The sequence below is a fragment of the Haematobia irritans genome, chromosome 2, assembly GCF_050003625.1.
Source record: "Haematobia irritans isolate KBUSLIRL chromosome 2, ASM5000362v1, whole genome shotgun sequence".
Lineage (NCBI taxonomy): Eukaryota > Metazoa > Arthropoda > Insecta > Diptera > Muscidae > Haematobia > Haematobia irritans.
This window is the reverse complement of record NC_134398.1, coordinates 187,890,066-187,901,548: the sequence shown is the minus strand read 5'-3', so window position 1 is coordinate 187,901,548 and position 11,483 is coordinate 187,890,066.

The window sequence follows — 11,483 nt, the reverse complement described above, 5'->3', positions numbered from 1 at the left end:
AGTGTGAAAATATGTTAGGCCTAAAGGTTGATTTACACACCAAGGGTCAATCCGTGCGTTGATGGAAGGGTTGATTTTTTTTCTGTTTGCGCAGACTGTTCGAGCATTTGATTTCAAAGAGAAATTCCAACTCTTCAATCATCGGACGCATTGAACGCATTGTATGTAATTCTACCTTAATGGTAAATAAGCTACATTACGAGTAATTTTGCTAACGATTCGATACTCTAATCTACCCATCCAACAAAATAAGGAAAAGCAATTACAACTTACAAATGTATGTCAGAAATTTCGTAATTCATGAACGAAGTTTTAACTCAAGCTTTTATTCATTCAATTTGGAAATAACCAAAATGTCAATATTTGTTTCAATTTTCCTGCTTTTACTTAGAGATCATTTGGTGAGCATATTTTCCTTTAATAAAAACAAAAAAATGTATGTATATGTAATTTCCAATTAATTTTTTTAATAGATATGTGGCACTCAAATGACTATGAAAAATTTTCGCTGTCGGTCTTTGGATCCGAAATACTCCAAAGTGGAACTATGTGAACTGAACCCAAAGGGTAACCTGGTAAATATTGCTTTTAAGCTGAATGTTCCAGTCACAAATTGCCTTGTCAATGTCCAAATAATTTATCAAAAGTATAAAGCTTTTGTCAATAACACATGGGATGTATGCAAGCTCATGAAGAACCCAAAACCAAGCAGTTTATTTTACCGTATTTATGATTACTTTCGACCATATTCAAATTTAAATCACAGCTGCCCTTATAATGTTAGTAAACTGTTTTGTCGGTTGTGTTTTTTTATTAATATTTTCCCTATTAATAACGTTTGTTTTGTTTTTTTTTTTAATTAGCACGACATCTATATTAAGAATTTTACACTGATGGGACAAAATACATTGATTCCTTTGCCAAATGCTGATTATACTGTGAAAGTCTTATTTGGCATAGATGGCAAAAATCGTGTTCAAATTAGCTTTATTTTTAATGTGAAAAATTAATAGAACATTATATATTATTCTACATATTGGTAACGGTAATTTTTGATAAAAATAAAATAACGGTTGTATATACATATGTTTGTTTTTAATATGTTTCGATTATATTGTTTACAACTCAAATGTTTAATACATTATGCAAACATATACTAATTTAGAAATTTCGTATAAACATATGTCGGAAGCGGAAGAGAGATTAAAGAAAAAAAGTGAGAGAATCCAATTAAAGTAAAATGTTGATTCTGTTAAAAATTTATTTCTATAGAATACTAGCGTAACCCGGCCCGCTTCGCTGCGCCTTCCGAAGTGTTTTGTAGGAACATTTTGCGTTAACTTAGTCAACCATATCCTTCGTGCTGAAAACAAATTCGAAAAGATTTGAATTCTTTCAAACAAATCGGACTACTTGCTTTTTCATTTATAGATACAAATACGGCGGATATGCATATGTAAAACGGTTCGTCTTAAAAAATGTCGAGGAGAGGGTGTACCCTTTCCTCCAAATTTTTTAAATAATGTTCTGTATTCAAGTAGTTGGAAAATCTTCTATATTTCTTGTGAATTTTAAGTGTGGAAATGTATCCTTCTCCTCAACATATCTGAAAATTAAGCATTATATTATAATAACATAACATACAAAGAATTACTGTTTCCAATTCAATAAATCGGAAAAAGCAAAAGTAGTAAAAAATTTTACCACATTAACATTTGATAAAATGTGGGAAAATGATGCACCCTCTACGTTGGCTGCCAATTTCATGTAAATTTAAGTTCTTTACTAAAACGAAGTCTGGCAGAAGTCTGTGCAAAAATCATAAAATTATGTACCGAGTTCCCATTTACGGACAACCCTCTACTTTCAATTTAAGAAAAAAAAAACGACAAAAGGGAACCCTCTCCCCACCCTCGCTCCACTCCGACCTGATATCGGACTATGGCGTATCCCTATATTAATTTCACAACTACTCAATGGTCCCTATAAATTCCATCGAAGTAAATCGATAAAGTTTATTTCAATTTTCCCCTTCCCCAACCAGATATCGAAAAATTATATAGTAATTTAAAAATTATGTATAAATTTAATCACCTCCTGCCATGTCCCTGTAAATTTCAAGTAGATCGGAGATGTTTAAATTTTGCTCTATTGTTTTAAAGGGACGTCACTTTCCCCGATACAATATCGACAAACACCGTAGTGAATAGCACCCCTAACCTTCCCTGAAAATTCTTGAAACTTTCCTTCAAGTGTGGGGCAAGGAAGGTTGCCCCTTCGTTCATAACCTTCCCCCACCGCCTTTGTAAATTTCAAGAAAACTTAAGAATTTCGCCCTCGACCAAATGTCGAAAAGTGATGTAGCGTACCTTTTCTAAACGTCTCAGAAAATGTTAAGCAAATTATAAGCCTAAAGGGGCGGCCTCTCTTTCGTCCAAATATCACAAAATCAGGTATCAACTATTAATATCGTAACCTCTGCCCAGTCCTGTGTAAATTTCAAGTAACTCGGTAAAGTTAAATTGTTTCTCTGTATGTACTTATGAGAAGCGGATGTCTCCCTATGCCCTTTTATTTTTATTAAAAAATCAGGAACCTGATATAAATTTCATAACCTCACCCATTTTTTCCGTAAATTTTCAGTCGGGGGAGTTTAGTTTTGTTTTCACTGTACTTAAAAAAAAGTCGGGCAAAGGGGTGGTCCCCCTCCCCGACCAAATATCGAAAAATAATGTAGTGGATTTTTGTCTAGATGGCAACATTCAATGAAAATTTCAAGCAAATCGCATAATTTTGTTCCAAGTTTCAAAAAGCAGGGCAAGGGGGAGGTCCGCCTCCCCGACCACATATGAAATCATCAGGCACCCCATATTAATTCCATAACCTCACCGCATGTTCTCTGTAAATCTCAAATAATTTAGAGAAGTTTAGTTTTTTCACTGTACATTAAAAAAAAATCGAACAAAGGGGAGATCCCCCTTCGCCACCAAATATCGATATATAAAGTAGCGGATCTTTATCTAGATGCCAACCCCAACCTTCAATCAAAATTTCAAGCAAATCGGTCAACTTTGGTTCAATTTTCAAAAAGTCGGACAAAGGGGAGGTCCCCCTCCGCGACCAGGTGTCCAAAAATGAGGTACCCTATTTTCACCACATGAACGCCCCCTACGATCTCTGAAAGTTTCAAGTAAATCGGTTCAGCCGTTTCGGAGCCAACACGGTACATACAAACAAACAAATAAACAAACATAGATTGAATTTTATATATATAGATTTTGTCAAAATTTTATTTCTATAGAAAAATTTTGTATTTTTTTTTTGGAAATTTTGACAAAATTTTATTTCTATAGAAAATTTTGTCAAAATTTTATTTCTATAGAAATTTTGTTCAAAATTTTATTTCTATAGAAAATTTTGTCACAGTTTTATTTTTATAGAAAATTGTGACAAAATTTTATTTCTATCAAACATGTTGTAAAAATTTTATATCTATAGAAAATTTTGTCAAAATTTTATTTATATAGAAAATTTTGTCAAAATTTTATTTATATAGAAAATTTTGTCAAAATTTTATTTGTATAGAAAATTTCGTTAAAATTTTATTTATATAGAAAATTTTGTCAAAATTTTATTTATATAGACAATTTTGTCAAAATTTTATTTCTATAGAAATTTTTTAAAATTTTATTTCTATAGAAAATTTTGTCAAAATTGTATTTTCTATGGAATATTTTGTAAACATTTTGTTTCAGTAGAAAATTTTGTCAAAATTTTATTTATATAGAAAATTTTGTCAAAATTTTATTTCTATAGAAAATTTTGTCAACATTTTATTTCTACAGAAAGATATGTCAAAATTTAATCAAAATTTAATTTCTATAAAAAATGTTAGTCCTATAGAACATTTTCTCAAAATTTTATTTCTATAGAAAATTTGGCCAAAATTTTCCATGTTTTTAATAGAAAATAAATTATATACAGCCGAAAATTCCGCTGAACGAAGCTTTTGTACCATCCACCTGGGATTGCGTACAAAGCTCGATTAAAGACGGTTATCCTCCCTCCCCCTCGAAGAAACGATATGAACCAATTTTTTACATGATTATGTTACTAGGAAGCATATACTGACTTCCCATATCACATTTCAACCGGACCCCATGTTCCATGAGGCTTACGAAGATAAATCTTGGAAGGGGTGTCGGTTTATATAAGGAACGCCCCCATAATAATTATAGACTAATAGATTGATGTTTTTCTATAACTAGAAACAAAACTTTGACAAAATTTTCTATAGAAAAAAAATTGGACAAAATATCTATCGGTGAAATTGTTTATTTAAAAAATAAAATTCAGGAAAAATATTCAGTTAGGCTTTCGCTTTTCCAAATCCGAATTGCCGGGCCTCACGCTTGACACCTGCCATCAGATTTTGTACAGCCACCTTGTCAACCTTCTTCACCGCAGTAAGCCAGTTTGCCTTGAACTGCTACTCGTCCTTAGCAGTTTTTTGGTCTTCTTTAGGTTCCGCTTGACAATAGCCCAGTATTTCTCAATTGGGCGGAGCTCTGGCGTGTTGGGAGGGTTCTTGTCCTTGGGAACCACCTGCACGTTGTTGGCGGCGTACCACTCCATTCCCTTTTTACCGTAATGGCAAGATGCCTAATCCGGCCAAAACAGTACGGAACAACCTTGTTTCTTCAGGAAAGGCAGCAGACGTTTATTCAAACACTCTTTCACGTACAGCCACCTTGTCAACCTTCTTCACCGCAGAAAGCCAGTTTGCCTTGAACTGCTACTCGTCCTTAGCAGTTTTTTGGTCTTCTTTAGGTTCCGCTTGACAATAGCCCAGTATTTCTCAATTGGGCGGAGCTCTGGCGTGTTGGGAGGGTTCTTGTCCTTGGGAACCACCTGCACGTTGTTGGCGGCGTACCTCTCCATGGCCTTTTTACCGTAATGGTAAGATGCCTAATCCGGCCAAAACAGTACGGAACAACCTTGTTTCTTCAGGAAAGGCAGCAGACGTTTATTCAAACACTCTTTCACGTAAATTTCTTGGTTGACAGTCCCGGAAGCTATGAAAATGCTGCTTCTCAAGCCACAGGTACAGATGGCTTGCCAAACCAGATATTTCTTAGCGAACTTTGACAGTTTTATGTGCTTGAAAATATCTACTACCTTTCCCCTTCCTTTTGCCGTATAAAACTCCTGACCCGGAAGCTGCTTGTATTCGGCTTTTACGTAGGTTTCGTCGTCCATTACCACGCAGTCAAACTTCGTCAGCAACTGAAGAGTGAATTCCAAAATCAAAATAGGAGCAACATTCTACACACACACCTTCAAAATGAGGGGTGTTCAGGTTTTTTAAATGCAAAATTGAAAGAAATACGTCAAGTTTATATTGACCAAATTTTGACCGTATCACCCTTTAGAAATAAAAACGTCTATAAATATAAAATATTGAATATAAAATATTGAATATCTATCTATATATAAAATTCAATCTATGTTTGTTTATTTGTTTGTTTGTATGAACCGAGTTGGCTCCGAAACGGCTGAACCGATTTACTTGAAACTTTCAGAGATCATAGGGGACGTTCATGTGGTGAAAATAGGGTACCTCATTTTTTGACACCTGGTCGCGGAGGGGGACCTCCCCTTTGTCGGAATTTTTGAAAATTTGACCAAAATTGACCGATTTGCTTGAAATTTTCATTGAAGGTTAGGGTTGGCAACTAGACAAAGATCCGCTACTTTATATTTCGATATTTGGAGGCGGAGGTCCCCTTTGTTCGACTTTTTTTAAAGTACAGTGAAAAAACTAAAATTCTCTAAATTATCTGAGATTTAAAGAGAACATGCGGTGAGGTTATGGAATTAATATGGGGTACCTGATGATTTCATATGCGGACGGGGAGGGGGACCTCCCCCTTGCCTTACTTTTTGAAACTTGGAACAAAATTATGCGATTTGCATGAAATTTTCATTGAATGTTGGGGTTGGCATCTAGACAAAAATCCGCTACATTATTTTTCGATATTTGGTCGGGGAGGGGGCCACCCCTTTGCCCAACTTTTTTTAAAGTACAGTGAAAACAAAACTAAACTCCCCCGACTGAAATTTTACGGAAAACGGGTGAGGTTATGAAATTTATATCAGGTTCCTGATTTTTTAAAAAAATAAAAGGACATAGGGAGACACCCGCTACTTTAAGTACATACAGAGAAACAATTAAACTTTACCGAGTTACTTGAAATTTACAGAGGACTGGGGAGAGATCGTAACCTCTGTCAACCGTAATAGTTGATACCTGATTTTGTGATTTTTGGACGGAAGAGAGGCCGCCCCGTTAGGCCTATAATTTGATTGACATTTTCTGGGACGTTTACAAAAGATACGCTTTTCGACATTTGGTCGGGGAGGAGGTCCTCCTCTAAAACTGCAAAAAAAATGGCTCTATTAACCATGTTCCTTAATCTATATCTGTCCATAAAGCTCGAAAAGTAATTGTATTATTAGATATAATGCATTTGGACGTCAATTGCCTGTTTCGGTATCAGGCTAACATGAAATATAAAAAAATTTAAGTTTTCTTGAAATTTACAAAGGAAGCGGGGGAAAAGGTTATAAATGAAGAGGCAACCTTCATTGCCCCACACTTGAAGGAAAGTTTCAAGAATTTTCAGGGAAGGTTAGGGTGCTATTCACTACGGTGTTTGTCGATATTGTATCGGGGAAAGTGACGTCCCTTTAAAACAATAGAGCAAAAATTAAACATCTCCGATCTACTTGAAATTTACAGGGAACGTGGGAGGAGGTGATGAAATTTATACATGATTTTTAAATTAATATATGATTTTTCGATATCTGGTTGGGGAAGGGGAAAATTGAAATAAACTTTGTCGATTTACTTCGATAGAATTTATAGGGACCATTGAGTAGTTGCGAGATTAATATAGGGTACGTGATAGTCCGATATCAGGTCAGAGTGGAACAAAGGTGGTCGGTTTTTTCTCTTAAATTGAAAGTGGAGGGTTGTCCATAAATGGGAACTCGGTATATAATTTTATGATTTTTGCACAGGCTTCTTTCTTCCAGACTTCTTATTAGTAAAGAGAGGGTTCCCTTTTGTCCGTTTTTTTTTTTTTAATTGAAAGTAGAGGGTTGTCCGTAAATGGGAACTCCGTACATAATTTTATGATTTTCACACAGGCTTCTGCTAGACTTCTTTTTAGTAAAGAAATGAAAATGGCAGCCAACGTAGAGGGTGCATCATTTTCCAACATTTTAGCAAATGTTAATGTGGTACAATTTTTTACTACTTTTGCCTTTTCCGATTTATTGGATGGGAAACAGTAATTCTTTGTATGTTATTATAAAGGGTGATTTGTTAAGAGCTTGATAACTTAAAAAAAAAAAAAAACGCATAAAATTTGCAAAATCTCATCGGTTCTTTATTTGAAACGTTAGATTGGTCCATGACATTTACTTTTTGAAGATAATTTCATTTAAATGTTGACCGCGGCTGCGTCTTAGGTGGTCCATTCGGAAAGTCCAATTTTGGGCAACTTTTCCGAGCATTTCGGCCGGAATAGCCCGAATTTCTTCGGAAATGTTGTCTTCCAAAGCTGGAATAGTTGCTGGCTTATTTCTGTAGACTTTAGACTTGACGTAGCCCCACAAAAAATAGTCTAAAGGCGTCAAATCGCATGATCTTGGTGGCCAACTTACCGGTCCATTTCTTGAGATGAATTGTTCTCCGAAGTTTTCCCTCAAAATGGCCATAGAATCGCGAGCTGTGTGGCATGTAGCGCCATCTTGTTGAAACCACATGTCAACCAAGTTCAGTTCTTCCATTTTTGGCAACAAAAAGTTTGTTAGCATCGAACGATAGCGATCGCCATTCACCGTAACGTTGCGTCCAACAGCATCTTTGAAAAAATACGGTCCAATGATTCCACCAGCGTACAAACCACACCAAACAGTGCATTTTTCGGGATGCATGGGCAGTTCTTGAACGGCTTCTGGTTGCTCTTCACTCCAAATGCGGCAGTTTTGCTTATTTACGTAGCCATTCAACCAGAAATGAGCCTCATCGCTGAACAAAATTTGTCGATAAAAAAGCGGATTTTCTGCCAACTTTTCTAGGGCCCATTCACTGAAAATTCGACGTTGTGGCAGATCGTAAGTCTATTCATGATGAAATGTCAAAGCATACTGAGCATCTTTCTCTTTGACACCATGTCTGAAATCCCACGTGATCTGTCAAATACTAATGCATGAAAATCCTAACCTCAAAAGAATCACCCTTTAATATAATGCTTAATTTTCAGATATGTTGAGGAGAAGGATACCTTTCCTTGACAAACCACACTTAAAATTCACAAGAAATATAGAAGAAGGTACACCCTCTCCCGCCGTATTTGTACCTATAAACGAAAAATCAAGTAGTCCGATTTGTTTAAAAGAATTCAAATCTTTTCGAATTTGTTTTCAGCACGAAGGATATAGTTGACTAAGTTAACGCAAAATGTTCCTCCAAATACGCTTCGGAAGGCGCAGCGTAGCGGGCCGGGTTACGCTAGTATTCTATAGAACTAACATTTCGACCAAAGTATATACCATTAACATGTGGACAACATTTTCTATAGAAATAAAATTTTGGCAACATTTTCTATTGAAATAAAATGTTGACAAATTTTTCTATAGAAATAAAATTCTGACAAAACTTATACCAAAAAAATTTGGACAACATTTTCTATAGAAATAAAATTTTGACAAAATATCCTATAGAAATAAAATTTTAACCAAATTTTGTATAGAAATAAAATTTTGGCAAAATTTACTATAGAAATAAAATTTTGAGAAAAATTAGGACCAAAATTTTGACAAAATTTTCTATAGAAATTAAATTTCGACAAAATTTCCTATAGACTTTGACAAAATTCTCTATTGAAATAAATTTTGGATACAATTTTCTATAGAAATAAAATTTTGACAACATTTCCTATAACTGGCCCAAAAGCTGCAATTTTGACAAAATGTTTTACAGAAATAAAATTTTGCCAACATTTTTCCTAAAGATAAAATTTTTACATAATTTTCTATAGAAATAAAATTTTGACATAATTTCCTATAGAAATAAAATCTTGACAAAATTTTCTATTGAAATTAATTTTTTGATAAAATGTTTTATAGGAATAAAATTTTGACAAAATTTTCGATAGAAATAAAATTGTGACAACATTTTCGATTGAAATAAAATTTTGACAAATTTTTCTATAGAACTAAAATTTGCATAAATTTTTCTATAGAAATAAAATTTTGACAAACTTTTCTATAAAAATAAACTTTTGACAAAATTTTTTATAAAAATAAACTTTGACAACATTTTCTATAAAACAACATTTTTTGACAACATTTTTTATAGAAATAAAATTTTGGCCAAATTTTCTATAGAAATAAAATTTTGAGAAAATGTTCTATAGGACTAACATTTTTTATAGAAATTAAATTTTGATTAAACTTTGACATATCTTTCTATAGAAATAAAATGTCGACAAAATTTTCTATAGAAATAAAATTTTGACAAAATTTTCTATATAAATAAAATTTTGACAAAATTTTATTTCTATAGAAAATGTAGCAAAATTTTATTTATATAGAAAATGTTCTCAAAATTTTATTTCTATTAAAAATTGTGTCAAAACTTTGGTTCTATATAAAGTTTTGTCAAAACTTTATTCCTATATAAATTTTTTCAAAATTTAATTTCTATAGAAAATTTAGTCAAAATTTTATTTCTAAAGAAAATTTAGTCAAAATTTTGTTTCTAAAGAAAATTTAGTCCAAATTTTTTTCTAAAGAAAATTGTGTCTAAATTTTATTTCTAGAGAAAATTTGACCAAAATTTTATTTCTAAAGAAAATATGACCAAAATTTTATTTCTGTAGAAATCTTTTTCAAAATTCCATTTCTGTAGAATATTTTTTCAAAATTTTATTTCTAAATAAAAATTTTGTCAATACTTTATCTCTATAGAAAATTTTGTCAATTTTTTCCTGTAAAAGATTTTTTTAAAATTTAATATCTATAGAATATTTTGTCAAAAATTTTATTTCTATAGAAAATTATGTAAAAATTTTATCTCTATGAAAAATTTTGTCACAATTTTATTTCTGTAAAACATTTTGTCAAAATTCCAGCTTTTGGGCCAGTTATAGGAAATGTTGTCAAAATTTTATTTTTATAAAAATTTTATCCAATATTTATTTCTATAGAAAATTTTATCCAAAATTTATTTCTATAGAATATTTTATCCAAAATTTATTTCTATAGACAATTTTGTCAAAGTCTATAGGAAATTTTGTAAAAATGTATATTTTATAGAAAATTTTACCAAAATTTTGGTCCTGTTGAACATTTTCTCAAAATTTTATTTCTATAGTAGAAAATTTTTTCAAAATTTTATATCTACATAAAATTTTATCCAAATTTTGTCAAAATTTTATTTCGATAGAAAATGTTGTCCAAATGTTATTGGTATATAATTTTGTCGAAATTTTAGTTCTATAGAACATTTTCTCAAAATTTTATTTCTATAGAAAGATTTGTCAAAATTTTATTTCTATAGAAAAATTTGTCAAAATTTTAGTTCTATAGAGAATTTGGTAAAAATTTTATTTCTATAGGTTATTTTGTCAAATTTTTTTTTGTATAGAAAATTTTGTCAAAGTTTTGTTTCTAGTTATAGAAAAACATCAAGAATTGTACCAATCTATTAGTCTATAATTATTATGGGGGCGTTCCTTATATAAACCGACACCCCTTCCAAGATTTATCTTCGTAAGCCTCATGGAACATGGGGTCCGGTTGAAATGTGATATGGGAAGTCAGTATATGCTTCCTAGTAACATAATCATGTAAAAAATTGGTTCATATCGTTTCTTCGAGGGGGGGACCGTCTTTAATCGAGCTTTGTACGCAATCCCAGGTGGATGGTACAAAAGCTTCGTTCAGCGGAACTTTCGGCTGTATATAATTTATTTTCTATTAAAAACATGGAAAAATCATTCCGAAATGTAAGCTATTAAGTGTGAAATTTATTTAACCGTAGCGTTAAATATGCTGGGAACACTATATTTCATTGCGTGTAATTATTTTAACGATTGAAAAATCTAATCCATTTTTAAGTGGGTGTACCCATCAGAAACATGGTAATTACAAATGTATGCCAGCCCATGAGAATTCATGAACAAAGGCTACAATGAAGGTTTCTTTCTATCAATATGGAGTTCAACAAAAAGTCGATTTTTCTTGGAATTTTCCTCCTTTTGTTCGGAGATCATTTGGTGAGCATGTCTTCCTATATCAAAAACAAACAAACAAACAAACAATTTAGGTTTTTAAGAAAAAATATAGAGAAATATTTTTTTCGATAGGTCTGTGGCACTAGAATGACTATAAAAAATTTTCGCTGTCAG